Raw genomic sequence first — 16,560 nt, 5'->3', positions numbered from 1 at the left:
AAAGGTCTCTTCAAGCAGCTTTTTCCTGTATCCCACGTTTATCAGTGCTTCCAGCAGAGAGATTTTAATAGTGAGAGAACTGAATTTGTCTTCCAAAGTTGGCTTTGTCATTTGAAAACCACCCCTGTGGTTTTGGACTAGCCACTGAACCTTGGTGCCTCTCTCTGTATGGACTGGGAATAATTATAACAACCAACTGTTTAACAAGCCTACTGCTGTGAGGGTCAGACCTGACAGCATACGCAAAAGCTTTACCCACCTTGACCCTACCTACGTTGCTATCTTAAAGTACCTTTAAGGTACCTTTAAATATTCCACCTCAGTAATTGTATACACCTCTAAGTTAATGCGTTAAGTTTTAGGCATGATCTATTAGCAATTTCCAATGAAGCAGATTTTCTTGTCACCATCACTGAACACTTACGCCAGTTCTTTCCTTTCGCCTTCTAATTATGATGGGAATTCACATTTCCAGAATTTCAGAGAGGTTTTCCTGTAACCTGAAAGGCCTTCACAAGGACTCACAGATGTGATGAGAACTTTAAAACAACAGATTTTATTGAATGCTTAATATGTCCCAGGACCCATTCCAGGCATTTTGTGCATACACATTCATTTACTTCTCAGACTCCCAGTTACCATCATCGTCTCTATTTTATGAAAGAGGGAGCGGAGGCACCGAGAGGCTAAATCAATTGCCCAAGGTGCAGAGAGGCAAACAAGCAGTCATAGAGATGCTTTCTTTTCTTTGCAGCACGCCGTTCTGAATTTCCAGAGAAGGTATCCGGATGGCCCTTAGTGGGCTGAGAGGAGCTTCTCTGGCATCCCAGCAGCCAGCGGGTGCCCCCTGGAGAGTGACGTTTCCTCCGAAGGGGGCGACGAGGCAGGGAGGAAGCGCAGAGCCCAGGCGCCCAGCAGGCGGGCAGGGACCTGCTGCGCTGAGCCGCTGGCCGGGCCGGGGCAGGTGGCTGGAGGAGCCCGGCCGCCGCAGCGGGGAGAGGGACGGACCTGTTGCCCAACCCGGCGGGGGCTTCGTGGCGACGCGGCAGGGACGGAGTCGCCGCGGGGCGCAGGTAAGGGGGGGCCGGGCTGGTCTGTGGTCGGCAGGGCCTCCGCTGCCTGGCAGGATTCCGTTAGCCCCTGGGGACTGTTACTTTGTATTCTGCACCTTTTTGCACCTTTACTCTTTTGACTTTTCCTCAATCCCGCTCTAGTTCCTCGGGCACCCTCGGTGGGACCACAATCCAGGAAAGTGTCACTCTGGTCACCAGCCCCACTTTAGGGGGTCTTCCTTCCCCGAGCTCGCCCGCCCATGAATGCCTGTTCCCAGGCCGGCAGCGCGCGCACCAAGGGGCTCGCTCTTTCTTTCTTTCTTTCTTTCTTTAAGATTTTATTTATTTATTTGAGAGAGAGAGACAGTGAGAGAGAGCATGAGCGAGGAGAAGGTCAGAGGGAGAAGCAGACCCCCCGTGGAGCTGGGAGCCTGATGCGGGACTCGATCCTCCGACTCCGGGATCATGACCTGAGCCTAAGGCAGGCTTTAACCAACTGAGCCACCCAGGCATCCGAGGGGCGCTTTCTTAACCATAAAGTTCAAAACCCCTCTTGGGGCTGTGCTGGTATAACTTGGCTAGGTCTTAAGAGAATGTGTGTGGGGCTGGCCAGACTTCTCTGGACTGTTCTCTTCATCTGTGGGGACTCCGAGGCGATGGTCTTTGCGTCCGTGGCTGCACCGTGCGCGCTTGCACTTGTCACGGAGGCTAAAAACGCAGCTTCTTGCGTCGGCACCGGACACCGCCGAGCCCTCAGCGAAGGCGCTGGGAGAGATTTTTAGCTCCTCTTCGGGCTGAGATGGGGTCTCCGGACGATACGGGTGTAAACTCTCTTCTGCCAAACCACCAGGCATTTTTCCAGCAACAGTGCAAGTTAGGGTCTGGTGGGGGGAGAAGAGGAAAATTATCTGCTCTGTGCTGTCGTGTTTGCTGAAAACAGAACCAGAAGGAACGAAGATGAATGTGTTTAACCCCCACTTCCCCTCAGCTAGGCTGTAGATATTTAAAAGATTTATTTATTTTGAAGACTCTTAATATACTATGATGTAAACTATAAGATGCTGGGATTTTCTTTTTCTGATCAAAGTAGTCACTGTTGTTCTAACCATGCGTCTAAATTCCTCCTTACATTATAAACCAGATTTTTGATAACAACTAATAAGGTAGAAGATGAGCCAACTGTGATTTGTAAACTCTGAATATCCTTGTTTTCAGCTAGAATCCCAACTAAACCAAAAAGGCTTATGTAACATTATTTTAATAATGACATTTTAAGTTATGGTTGAATTTGTAAAATTGCTATGAAATGCCCAAAGATAGAATCATGATCATGAACAGAAAATTGAGTGGCAGTTGTATACAGATTTCAATATAAAGTCTTTCATCTGTTCAAAGTAATCATTCAAGAAAACAACTTCACTATCCACTATGCTATTTCTAAAGGTGCTAAGGTATTAAAGGTATTAATATTATTGAAGAGTAGATATTGTAATCATCTAAAATATGCTTTCATTATTGCTTGATAACAACATATTATGCATCTGTCATTATCCCATGCTTTGTATCAACATAATAAGTTTTTCTAAAATCCATTTAATGCAATAAGAGTTTTTGATCAGTCCTCCCCCCCTTTTTTTTTTGACGTTTATAAGCCTTTACAGGAGAGCTTGAATCTGTTATTTTTTCTGCATTTACTTATCAATCTATCATCTTGTCTGGCCTTTTCATTCTTGAAGATTTTGTGAATATATTACTTATATTTATGAATATATTATATTTTTAATATATTTGTGAATATATTACTTATATTTAATTAACTATATATGAATATATATTTGTGAATATATAATTATATTTAATTAATTACTTATATGTAATTATTTAAAAGTATATATTAGAAATTTGTTGTTTCAGTTTTTATTCTTTCACCTTATAGCTCCTGTGAATCATGCTGCTCACCAACATTCTCTTTCACAGATGGCAAAGGCTATGGAATATATAGACATAAGTTCACTAGTATCAGTGGAAAATTAGCTCATTTATTGTTCTTGGCTGTTATGTGTGTGCTTTTATTAATGAGAATCCCATGTAATTGTCTCTGGGGTAAGTATTCATGAACTTTTTCACTGTATTGTATTCAAATTAATTTCTAACTGCAAGTGGACTCACAAGAGGAGAACTTTGTTCCTCAAACCTTCTTACATTTAAAAATAGCATTTTGTAAGATACTATCCTCTTATTATGAAAAGGGGGAATTGATTGTAGTTGAACACTTTAAAGCTGCCATATATATTCAGAGAAAGTAAGATTAATAGAACCTCACATTTCTAAAGCATATCTATATGTACTTTTAATAATCTTAGTAAGTTTTTTTCTTAACCATGTGAATTCTATGCTTACCACTAACCCAGTGTTGACAGCTGATAGTTTTTCTTTGCCTTTAGTTTCAAGTTCTAACTCTGTGGGGCAGACTCACTCTTAAGAGAATTTTCCAGTTGCCTTGCAGCTGGACATTAAGGGTCCAGAGGGTCCCTCAGTCTACTGAACCAAAGGCAATATGCTGTAAGTAGACTGCCCCAGCAATGAGTTGGAATGGTCACCACAGCAGACAGCTGTTTAGGATGGGTCTTGTGTCCTTCATGTGCCTTGTGGGATTTTCAGATTAAGACTTCTAAAAGTGAAGTGATCTGTTGTTCTTCCCAGAAAGGCTTCTGACTGGCTCTTTGCCTGCGGCAAATCATTTAACCCTGAGTCAGATTTCTCAAAGTAAATGGATGAGATAGAATAAGTTTTCCCAAATGTCTTCACCCCCCCCCCACACCTCTTCGTTTCCCTCTTTCTATAGTAAGTGGGCAAAGGATCCAGGGTGAGGAAGCCCAGATATCCTTATTTTGCCACTTGAGAGCAGCTACCTGAAAATTCTATGACCTCCATGCCTCCTGTATAAAATGGGCTATTTGAAGAAGTGAGTAGGATAGTATCTATGGCTGCTGAATGTACCTGTTGACACATAGGAGAGGCACAGTGTTTGGTTTGGTTTGGTATGGTTTGGTTTGGTTTGGTTGTTTGTTTTAAAGGCACCCATCTCTGACAAATCTAAAGATTTTTCTGGCTCTGGCAGGGGAGGTGATAAGCAAAGGGCAGAGAAGTCCCTCCCACATGGTCAGGTGCCGTTACCAGTAGAGCTCCTGTGGTAGCAGCAGAGAGCAGGGGGTGGGAGGTGAGAAGCTCAAGCATGTTATGAATGCTTCTTTGATGTCCCGCCCCTAAACACACACAAAAAAGTCAGAGTGAATCAGGAAAGCACAAAAATTAACTTGTTGCAATGCCAGACCAGAGGGAGAAGACAGTTCTAGTTCTCTTGTCAAACTAGGTTCAATTCTCTGTTACAGGTAAGCACACCTGATATGTTACATCAAGGCATCAGAATAACAGTACAACCCAAATCACACCATGCCAATAATATGAAGAAAACAAAAGCCCACAAAAACAAAATAACGCTTATAGTGTCAAGAAGTTGGTTCTTTCTTAATTTTGTTGCCACTGAAAATTTAATGTATTTCACCAAAGTACCTTCCTTATTTTCTTCTTGGCTCTTTAAAAGGGTCTCATTTAAATGTCGGCATGGAGTCTGGGTCCTACTGTAGCAATAGCAGACTGAAACATCCTCTACAAGAACTGAATGCTCCTTTTCCAGTTCCTCACAGAAATCTCAGTTGGCCTACGTTTCCAAGCCTCCAGAGGTCTACCTAGCACTTTACAATATTAAAGTTAATATTAAATTAATAATATTAAATTAATATTTAATAATATTAAACACTCTGGTTGCATGCACACCAAATTTAAAAGATAACAGTTTTCCACAGCCAAATGAGATAGTATTAGCTAACCTTGAGTGAGCTGTAACTATAATATGAGATAACCTGCATTACCTCATTTAACTTTTTTAAAATTTATTTTCAGCATAACAGTATTCATTGTTTTTGCACCACACCCAGTGCTCCATGCAATCCGTGCCCTCTCTAATATCCACCACCTGGTACCCCGACCTCCCACCCCCCCGTCACTTCAAACCCCTCAGATTGTTTTTCAGAGTCCATAGTCTCTCATGGTTCACCTCCCCTTCCAATTTCCCCCAACTCCCTTCTCCTCTCTAACTCCTCTTGTCCTCCATGCTATTTGCTATGCTCCACAAATAAGTGAAACCATATGACAATTGACTCTCTCTGCTTGACTTATTTCACTCAGCATCATCTCTTCCAGTCCCGTCCATGTTGCTACAAAAGTTGGGTAGTCATCCTTTCTGATGGAGGCATAATACTCCATAGTGTACATGCACCACACCTTCCTTATCCATTCATCCGTTGAAGGGCTTCTTGGTTCTTTCCACAGTTTGGCGACCGTGGCCATTGCTGCTATAAACATTGGGTACAGATGGCCCTTCTTTTCACTACATCTGTATCTTTGGGGTAAATACCTAGTAGGGTCATAGGGAAGCTCTATTTTTAATTTCTTGACGAATCTCCACACTGTTCTCCAAACTGGCTATACCAACTTGCATTCCCACCAACAGTGTAAGAGGGTTCCCCTTTCTCCACATCCCCTCCAACACATGTTGTTTCCTGTCTTGCTAATTTTGGCCATTCTAAGTGGTGTAAGGTGGTATCTCAATGTGGTTTTAGTTTGAATCTCCCTGATGGCTAGTGATGATGAACATTTTTTCCTGTGTCTGATAGCCATTTGTATGTCTTGATTGGAGAAGTGTCTGTTCATATCTTCTGCCCATTTTTTAATATGATTGTCTGTTTTGTGTGTGTTGAGTTTGAGGAGTTCTTTATAGATCCTGGATATAATTTTTATGATTTTAGAAATTGAGTACAATTACAAGTCCCATTTTGTTGATAAGGAAACTGAAGCTCAGAAATCATTTGCCCCAAGTAAACATGCTAACTAGGTTGAGAAATCAGGGTAATGAACTCGGCAGCCTTCAGGTCCACATGCAGAAAATCTACACTGCAGGCCCCCAAAGCATATAATAATGGCAGTTTAGAGCCTAAGTACTGATTTCTGCCTATACCAAGCTTTTCCAAACAAAAGCTGCATACCTGGGAATAAATAAATATTATAGCTTTGGCAAACATTCTTATAGGTAGAAGAAGCCTCAGTCACTTGTAAAACTTTTTGAAGATTTCATTTTTTGAGAGAGAGAGAGGAATGCCTAAGCATGGAGAGAGGAAGAGGGAGAAGCAGACTCCCTGGTGAGCAGAGAGCCCAATGCAGGACCCTTGATCCCAGGACCCCGGGATCATGACCTGAGTCGAAGGCAGATGCTTACCTGACTGAGCCACTCAGACGCCTGTGAAACTCCTTCAAATACCCATGCCTGGGTCCCACCATGGGAGACCAGTGGTTCTGGGGTTGAATCTGAACGTACATGTATTTTTGTGATTCTGTGTGCAAATATTCCTCATGATTTCTCAGAGTGAAAAAAATTGGTTTAACCCATATTGCTGTTTGCAGCCATAGACAGAAGAAACTTCATTATCATCTAGGAAAGAATAATGAGAATACACATTTCTTCAGTCTTGCTGGAACTCGAGTTAAATCAAAGTTATCTTATTAGTGTTTATCACTTATGAAACATAAAACCCCCAAAAGGAAAATTTTAAGAGCTTGTTCATGACTTTATGATTCCTATAACCTAGGAGGGAGGGGCAGGGATCTGTCACGTACACAACTGCTTCCTCTCTCAGAGACTGTCATCTCAAACACATTTGTCTTCTTGCAAAATTTAGACATTTAGAGCGGTTTCTCCTATAGTACCTAGGATTTCATTGAACTTCCCTTCTTTCTCTTAAGGTGGGGGAATCTCATTTAACGTCTTTATATAAAGGTTTTAATTTAATTTAAGTACCTATTTAAATTTCTAAATATTCCTTTCCATTTTATTTCCTGTCCCTGAATTCTTGGCACATGGGTACTGAAGTAAATGGGTGCTTTCTCTGGGAACTTAGGTTCTGACCCTTCTTATAAGCAGGATGTATCAAATTGGTTTACAGGCATCCTCTCAACAGTGGGCAGCCTTGCATCTCCCTTGGGCCCTTCCTCATAATCTCCTGGTCATTTCTCTGGAATTCCCCATTTCTACAGGTTTGCAAGCTTTATTTTGGTCCCCAGGTAGCCATTATATCATATATTTCACAGTGCTACTGCAGGCCTGGACGTCTTTGGCTAGAATCATGCCTCTCTGAGGAGGTTCCCTTTGTCTGTACTTAGTTCATCTGGAATAGCTCCTCAGGTGATTTCTGACCTGTAGTGCACTTGATGCTCCTTAAAGCTAATGGTCCTGGGGGCTCCCAGAACACCAACCTGAGCTTGATCAAGTACCCCATCCTGAGCTTGCTTTTCTTGATATTTTGGTTATCCAGGTTTTAGCAACTTGTTCTAATTCATGTTTTCCAACAGAAGTGGGGCCTTGAAAGTTCTGCAGCAGAGCCTTCCGGTTCTCTCTGACATTGTTCTCAGGCCTGTTGTCTTCATTTGGCCCCATCGGGCCTGGAACAGATGAGACTTAATCTTACAGCTTTTGCACTTGCTGTTCTCCCCACCTGGGAATGTTCCTTTAAGAGCTGCTTGGGGAGGGATTCCTTTTGCCCAGTCAGTCTCAGGTCAGCGTGTCTCCCCACACCATTTGTCATCACAATATCATCTGATTTGTCCTAGAGCCCACGTGCTCTTGGCGACTACCTCCATTGAGTTGTTTCCTTATTTATGATCATACTCTCCAGAAGGAGAGTCTAGGCTCTACATAATGAACTCTGTGCTTTCATTTCTACCTTGGGCTTCAGTGCCTAGAACAGAGTCTGGTATCTGGTGGATACTCAGCAAATATTTGCTCACTGAAAATTTCATTTCCATTTCCTTATCAGATTCCCCTGCACCTTTTTGAAGGTCTGATTAAGCTGTTAAAATCTCAGTCTCAGTCTGGTCCCACTCTCCCCTTCTGCTATTTATTTTCTCCTTTCCACTGATCCTACCTTAATTAAAAGACCAATCTATATTTTTCCTTTTCATGTGGGAAAAAAAATTTTAATAATGTATTTTAATGTATTATTTAATATATTAATTAAATCAATATATATTATGTAATATATTTAATATAAATAATATTTTTTAATAAATAAAAGCTATTTATTTGACATTGCACTATTTTTTAAATTAAATTAATTTATTTATTTTCTGAAAAACAGTATTCATTATTTTTTCAACACACCCAGTGCTCCATGCAATCTGTGCCCTCTATAATACCCACCACCTGGTACCCCAACCTCCCACCCCCCGCCACTTCAAACCCCTCAGATTGTTTTTCAGAGTCCATAGTCTCTCATGATTCACCTCCCCTCCCCTTCCAATTTCCCTCAACTCTCTTCTCCTCCATGATATTTGTTATGCTCCACAAATAAGTGAAACCATATGACAATTGACTCTCTCTGCTTGACTTATTTCACTCAGCATAATCTCTTCCAGTCCCGTCCATGTTGCTACAAAAGTTGGGTAGTCATCCTTTCCGACGGAGGCGTAACACTCCATACTGCATATGGACCACATCTTCCTTATCCATTCATCCGTTGAAGGGCATCTTGGTTCTTTTCATAGTTTGGTGACCATGGCCATTGCTGCTATAAACATTGGGGCACAGATGGCCTTTCTTTACACTACATCTGTATCTTTGGGGTAAATACCCAGGAGTGTAATTGCAGGGTTATAGGGAAGTTCTATTTTTAATTTCTTGACGAATCTCCACACTGTTCTCCAAAGAGGCTGCACCAACTTGCATTCCCACCAACAGTGGAAGAGGGTTCCCCTTTCTCCACATCCTCTCCAACACATGTTGTTTCCTGTTTTGTTAATTTTGGCCATTCTAACTGGTGTAAGGTGATATCTCAATGTGGTTTTAATTTGAATCTCCCTGAGGGCTAGTGATGATGAACATTTTTTCATGTGTCTGATAGCCATTTGTATGTCTTGATTGGAGAAGTGTCTGTTCATATCTTCTGCCCATTTTTTTATATATTTGCCTATTTCGTGTGTGTTGAGTTTGAGGAGTTCATTATAGATCCTGGATATCAACCTTTTGTCTGTACTGTCATTTGTAAATATCTTCTCCCATTCTGTGGGTTGCCTCTTTGTTTTTTTGACTGTTTCCTTTGCTGTGCAGAAGCTTTTGATTTTGATGAAGTCCCAAAAGTTTATTTTGGCTTTTGTTTCCTTTGCCTTTGGAGACATATCTTGAAAGAAGTTGCTGTGGATGATATCGAAGAGATTACTGCCTATGTTCTCCTCTAGGATTCTGATGGATTCCTGTCTTACGTTGAGATCTTTTATCCATTTTGAGTTTATCTTAGTGTACGGTGTAAGAGAATGGTAGAGTTTCATTCTTCTACATATAGCTGTCCAGTTTCCCCAGCACCATTTATTGAAGAGACTGTCTTTTTTGATATATACTATTTGATATACATTCAGGTTCTGTAGTATCGTTGTATGTTGATTTTTAAGAAAATCTGGATTTGAGCTAGGAAAAAATACATACAACATTTACTTTAGATTTAAGTTAAATCCACCCATTCTGTTATTTTCTTTCTCTTTTTTTAAAAAATACTTTATTTATTTATTTGACAGAGATCACAAGTAGGCAGAGAGGCAGGCAGAGAGCAAGGAGGAAGTAGGCTCCCTGCTGAGCACAGGCCCCTGAGATCAGGACCTGAGCAGAAGGCAGAGGTTTTAACCCACTGAGGCACCCAGGCGCCCCCATTCTGTTAGTTTCATCAGCATGGTAATTTTTCATCTTTAAAAATATTTTATTTTAGAAATATACACATATGTAATTTTACATAAATTCCCAAATTATATCCCAATGCCATTGCTTTTGAATTTGTAATTCCTCAGTTTCCTTTAATTGGTTCTGTCCACTCTTTCTTCTCTTGAGCTTCCATATCACAGATAAACCATGTTAACAACTGACTTCTATTATTCTAGATTTTTCTACACTTTTGTAACCATTCACATACATACATTAAAAAACACATTTGTATGTGCAAACAGGCACATCAGTCTTTTTGTCATCATTTTTCAAAAATGTCCATCTTTTTTTCTTATTCATTGATACCTTGTGGAAAGCTTCTCTGTCGATTACTATAATGAAATTAAAATTTTACATGTTTGTATATCCCATGATACAGATAATAAGAAACAATCAGTTCAACAAAATTACTGCTTTATAAACCATTCACTTTGTTTCCAGGGGTATTATAAAAAAAATAAGGTTATAATAGAAATTGTTTATAAATTCTTTTACCTTCTAAGTTCAAGAAGTAAAAATATAAGTTTTAATGTATGGTGCCCTATTCCTTCTGAAATGTTAAAAATATTCACATTTTTATGAGAAAATTATGAAACTACTCATGTCCTTACAACCATAGATATTATAACTCCTCAATTTATAATTATTACATTTATTTAAGTCTCTTCACTTGTGAAGTTAGTATCTTTTCATGCTTTTCAGATATGTGGATTTGCTTTTATGTAAATTGTTTAATCAGTATCCTTGTCCATTTTTTTCTGCTAAGGTATTTGTCACCTGATGAATTTTTAAGTGTTCTTGAGTATTGTGAATGTTAACTCTTGTATAGTAAATACTTACCAATTTATCTACTGTTTTTGTTCATAGTAACTTCTACTATGCACATTCAAATATTTTTTAATAATCAACACACTTAATTCTTATTATATAAATTCTAAGACTTTAGTGTTTGATTACTAAAGCTTTGTAGTATATCTTGAAACTGGAATTGTGATACCTCCAGCTTTGTTCTTCTTTCTGAAGATTGCTTTGGTTATTTGGGGTTTTCTGTGGTTCCATACAAATTTTAGTATTATTTGTTCTAGTACTATGAAAAATGTTATTGGTATTTAGATAGGGATTGCATTGAATCTGTAGATTGCTTTGGGTAGTATGAACATTTTGACAGTATTAATTCTTTTTTAAAAAAAAAAAAGATTTTATTTATTTATTTGACAGAGAGAGATCACAAGTAGGCAGAGAGGCAGGCAGAGAGAGAGGAGGAAGCAGGCTCCCTGCCTAGCAGAGAGCCCGATGCGGGTCTCGATCCCAGGACCCTGGGATCATGACCTGAGCTGAAGGCAGAGGCTTTAACCCACTTAGCCACCCAGGCACCCAACAGTATTAATTCTTGCAGTCCATGAGTATGGGATAACTTTGCATTGTTTGTATCATCTTCAGTTACTTTCATCAGTGTTTTATAGTTTTCAGAGTACATATCTATCATCACTTTGTTAAGTTTATTCTTAAGTATTTTTAATCTTTTTGGTGCAATTGGAAATAGTGTTGTTTATTTAATTTCCTGCAACTTTGTTGTTAATATATAGAAACCCTGTGGGTTTCTAGGTATTGGTTTTGTATCCTGCCACTTATAAATGAGTTCATTTATTACTTCTAGTAGTTTTTTGGTGGAGTCTTTAGGATTTTCTATGTAGTATCATGTTATCTGTAAAGAGTGAAACTTTACCTTCTTACTAATATGCCTGTTACTATAATGATTCTTCTCCTCCCCCTCTTTTTTTTTTCTTTGAGATAGAGAGAGAGAATGAACCTGACCACAAGAGGAGGTTGGGAGGTATGCGGAGTTAGAGGGAAAGTCTTAAGCAGGTTCTATGCTGAGTGCAGAGCCTGACCCAGGTTTCAATCTCACGACCCAGAGATTATGACCTAAATCAAAATGAAGAGATGAACATCTTCACCAACTAAGACACCACGGTGCTCAGGATGCTTCGTATATCTTTTCTGACTGCTGAGACGAGGACTTCTAGTACTATGTTGAATAGCGGTGATAAGAGTAAAATAAAGAGCTGTCCTAATAAGTCTTTACAATTATACTAAATGAGTGTACAGTGAGGTTTCACTTAGAAAAACAAATATTTGTAGGTATTTGCATGGAAAATATATATATGAATTGGTTATCCAGGTGATAAAAATTTGATTCTTGTGATACAGAACACAGTTGTGTAAGGAAAGGTAAAGATGTTTGTAAAAACAAACAGCAGCTGACCAGCACATTGGCAGAGGCTCATAGAGTTCCATGTGCCACCAAGTTAAAGAGGGTATTAGAAGAAACTAAGACTCTTTCTAATGCTGTATTTCTGTGATTCAATAAAATAAAACTTCATCAAATAGTGTACTCAAAAAAAAAAAAAAGAGTAGACATCCTTGTCTTCCTAATTTTAGAGGAAAACTGTTTTCACCATTGAGTGTGATGTTAGCTGTGGGTTTTTGTATATGCACTTTATTGTGTTGGTTTAAGTCTAAACCCACATTGTTGAGATTTTTTATCATGAATACCTGTTGAATTTTGTCAAACAGTTTTTCCTGCATCTATTGAGATGACTGTGATTTTTATCGCTTGTTTTGTTTACGTGGTATATGATACTGATTTGTGTGTACTGAACTATCCTTGTACTTTTGGAATAAAGCCCACCTGATTATGGGGAATGATCTTTTTAATGTATTGTATGCCATTTGCCAATATTTTGTTGAGGATTTTTGGGTCTATGTTAATCATGTTCATCAGTGATATTAACCTGTAGTTTCTTTTTCTGTGGTGTCTTTTTCTAGTTTTGGTGTCAGGGCAATGCTGACCTCATAGAATGTTCGTGGAAGCTTTCCTTACTCTTCTGTTTTTTGGCATAGTTTGAGAAGAATGGGTATTAACTCTTTAAAGGGAGAGTTCACCTATGAAGCCATCTGGCCCTGAACTTGTATTTTTGGTAGGTTTTTGATTACTCATCCAACATCATTACTTATAACTGGTCTGTTCAGATTTTCTCTTTCCTCCTGGTTGTGTTTTGGAAGACTCCATGTTTCTAGGAGGCAATCTATTTCTTTCAGATTGTCCAGTTTGTTGGCATATAATTTTTCATAGTACTCTCATAATTCTTTGTATTTCTGTGGTGTTAGTTATTACTTCTCTCTTAATTCTCATTTTATTTGGGTCCATTTTCTTTATATATTGATCAATTTTGTTTATCTTCTCAGAGCACCAACTCTTGGTTTCATTGATTGTTTTTATTGTTTCTTAGTCTCTATATCATTTATTTCTGCTCTAGTCCTTATTATTTCCTTTCTTCTATTCACCTGGAACTTTGTTCTTTTTTCAGTTCCTTTGGGTGTAAGATTAGACTATTTGAGTTTTTTCTTGTTTCTTGAGGTAGACCTGTGTTGCTATCTACTTCACTCTTAGAACTGCTTTTGCTATGTCAAAGAGATTTTGGACTGTTGTGTTTTCATTTTCACTTGTCTCCGTGTATTTTTTTTCTTCATTGATTGCTTTATTGACCTATTTTTTTTGTTGAGTATCATGTTGTTTAGCCTTCACTTCTTTGCATTTTTTCCAGCTTTTTTCCCCTTTATTTCTAGTTTCATACGGTTGTGGTCAGAAAAGATGCATGGTATGCTTTTAATCTTCTTAAATTTATTGAGGCTCGTTTTATGACCCAATATGTAATCTATTCTAGAGAATGTTCTATTTGTACCTGAAAGAATGAGTCTTCTGTTTTTTTGTTTTGTTTTGTTTTGTTTTAAGATTTCATTCATTTATTTAACAGAGAGAGAGAGAGAGAGAGAGAGAGAGAGAGACCACAGGTAGGCAGAGAAGCAGGCAGAGGGGGCGGGGGAAGCAGGCTCCCTGCTGAGCAGAGAGCCTGATTCCAGGCTTGATCCCAGAACCCTGAGCTCATGACCTGAGCCAAAGGCAGAGGCTTAACCCACCCATCGAGCCACCCAAGTGCCCCAAGAATGTGTATTCTGTTTTTATTTGGATGGAGTTGTCTGTAAATATCTGTTGTGCCCATCTGGTGCAATGTGTCATTCAAAGACATTGTTTCCTTATTGATTTTCTGTCACTATGATCTATCCATTGTTTTAAATGGAGTATTAGAGTCTCATACTATTAGTATATCACTATCAATTTCTCTGTTTATGTCCATTAATATTTGCTTTATGAGTTTAGGTGCTCCAGTGTTGGGTGCATAGATAATTATAATTGTTATAGCCTCTTGCTGGATTAATCCCTTTATCACTATGTGATGCTCTTCTCTGTCTCTTGTTGTAGTTTTTGTTTTAAAGTCTATTTTTCTGATATAGGTATTGCTACCCTTTTTTTTTAAACTTCCATTTGCATGTGAATGTTTTTCCATCCCTTTATTTTTAGTCTGTATGTATCTTCAGGACTAAGGTGAGTCTCTTATAGGCAGTATATGGGCAGTAGATGGGTCTTGCTTTTTTAGCCATTCTGCCTCTCTGTGTCTTTTGAAAACACTTAGACATTTGCATTTAAGATAATTATTGATAGGTATATACTTGTTGCCATTTTAAAATTTTGTTTTCTGGTTGTTTTTGTAGTAGTTCTTTGCTCCTTTCTTCTTCTCTTAATCACTTTCTTTGTGATTGAGGAAAATCTATAGTGTTTGACTTTCTTTCTCTTTATTTTTATATATCTGTATATATTTTTATATGTCTATATAAACAGATATATACATGGAAATATATATATATATATATATGGAAATATATATATACATGGAAATATATATCTACATAGACAGATATATCTGTATTCTGTTTGGCTTTCTTTCTCTTTATTTTTAATATCTGTCATTGGTTTTGGGTTTGTGATTAGCATGAGGTTTATTTATAACATCCTAAATAAATAGTCCATATTAATGGTCATTTAAGTTTAAACACATTCTAAAACAAACAAAAAAAAACCAGAAAAATAAAAAACCTTTTTTTTCTTTTCCCTTTATGTTTCCTTTTTACTCCTTTCTCCACCTTTAGGTATATTTGTCCAAGTTTACATCTTTGCACTCATGTTTTTCTTATATATAATTATGGTCATTTCTTTTCCACTTAAAAAATCCCTTTAACATTTCTTATAAGACTGTTTAATGGTGATAAACGCCTTTATCTTTTGCTTCTCTGGGAAGTTCTCTCTTTCAAATATGAATGATAACTTTGCTGGGTAGAGTATTCCTGATACAGGTTTTTCCTATAAGTGCTTTGAATATATCATGCTGCTCTCTTTTAGCTTGCAAAGTTTATGCTCAAAACTCAGCTGATAGCCTTATAGGGATTCATTAGAAGTAACATTTTGTGTCTCTCTTGCTGCTTTTAATATTTTTTATCTTTAATGTGTGACATTTTAATCATTATATACTGTGGTGTGGGCCTCCTTGGGTCCATCTGGTTTAGAACTCTGCAATTCTTGGGTTGGATGTCTATTTTCTTCTCTAGGATAGGGAAGTTTTCAGTTATTATTTCTTTAAGTAAATTTCCTATACTTTTGTCTCTTCTTCTTCTGGGACCCCTATAATGTGAATGTTTGTCATTTGATGTCTGAGCAATCTCTTACTATATCCTCATTCAAAAAGAAATTTTTTCTTTTTGCTGTTCAGCTTGTGTGCTTTCCATTACCCTGTTCTCCAGATTTCTGATATGTTCTTCTGCATCCTCTAATCTACTACTGATTCCCACTAAAATGGTTTTTATTTCTGTTATTGTACTTTTCAACTTTGTTTTTTGTGGCACAGAGTAAAGAGCTCAGATATGGACCCTCAACTCTATGATCAAGTAATCTTCAACAAAACAGGAAAAAATATATAGTAGAAAAAAGACAGTCTCTTCAATAATGGTGCTGGGAAAATTGGACAGCTATGTATAGAAGAATGAAAGTTGACTATCCTCTTATACCATACACAAAGATAAACTCAAAATGGATAAAAGACCCCAATGTGAGGCAGGAATTTATCAAAATCATAGAGGAAAACATAGGCAGTAACCTATTCAACATCAGCCACAGCAACTTCTTTCAAGACATGTCCCCAAAGGCAAAGGAAACAAAAGCGAAAATAAACTTTTGGGACTACATCAAGATCAAAGGCTTCTGCACAGTAAACAGTCAATAAAACAAAGAGGCAACCCACAGAATGGGAGAAGATATTTGCAAATGGCACTACAGACAAAGGGCTGATATCCAAGATCAAAAAGAATTCCTCAAACTCAACATACACAAAAAAGATAATCACATCAAAAAATGGGCAGAAGACATAAACAGACACTTCCCCAAGGAAGACATCCAAATGGCTAACAGACACATGAAAAAATATTCATCATCATTAGCCATCAGGGAGATTCAAATCAAAACCACATTGAAATACTACCTTACACCAGTTAGAATGGCCAAAATCAACAAGACAGTAAACAACAAGTGTTGGAGAGGATGTAGAAAAAGGGGAACCCTCTTATATTGTTGGTAGGAATGCAAGTTGGTGCAGCCACTTTGGAAAACAGGGTGGAGATTCCTTAAGAAATTAAAAATAGAGCTACCCTAAGACCCTGTTATTGCACTACTGAATATTTACCTCAAAGATACAGATG

General features: G+C 38.2%; 1 protein-coding gene across 1 annotated transcript in view; it reads left to right on the top strand.

Moving 5' to 3' along the window:
* Positions 1-967: 967 nt before the first annotated feature.
* NPFFR2 (neuropeptide FF receptor 2) overlaps positions 968-16,560 on the top strand; it is a gene marked incomplete at its 3' end in the record, with an annotated part of 85,789 nt that continues 70,196 nt past the window's right edge. The window contains exon 1 of the mRNA XM_082727621.1: positions 968-1,073. The remainder of the gene's footprint in view (positions 1,074-16,560) is intronic.

This window comes from Mustela nivalis, assembly GCF_964662115.1.
Source record: "Mustela nivalis genome assembly, chromosome: 4".
NCBI classification, from domain to species: domain Eukaryota; kingdom Metazoa; phylum Chordata; class Mammalia; order Carnivora; family Mustelidae; genus Mustela; species Mustela nivalis.
Note: the sequence above shows the minus strand (reverse complement) of the source record. Positions and strands in the feature narration are given on the sequence as shown.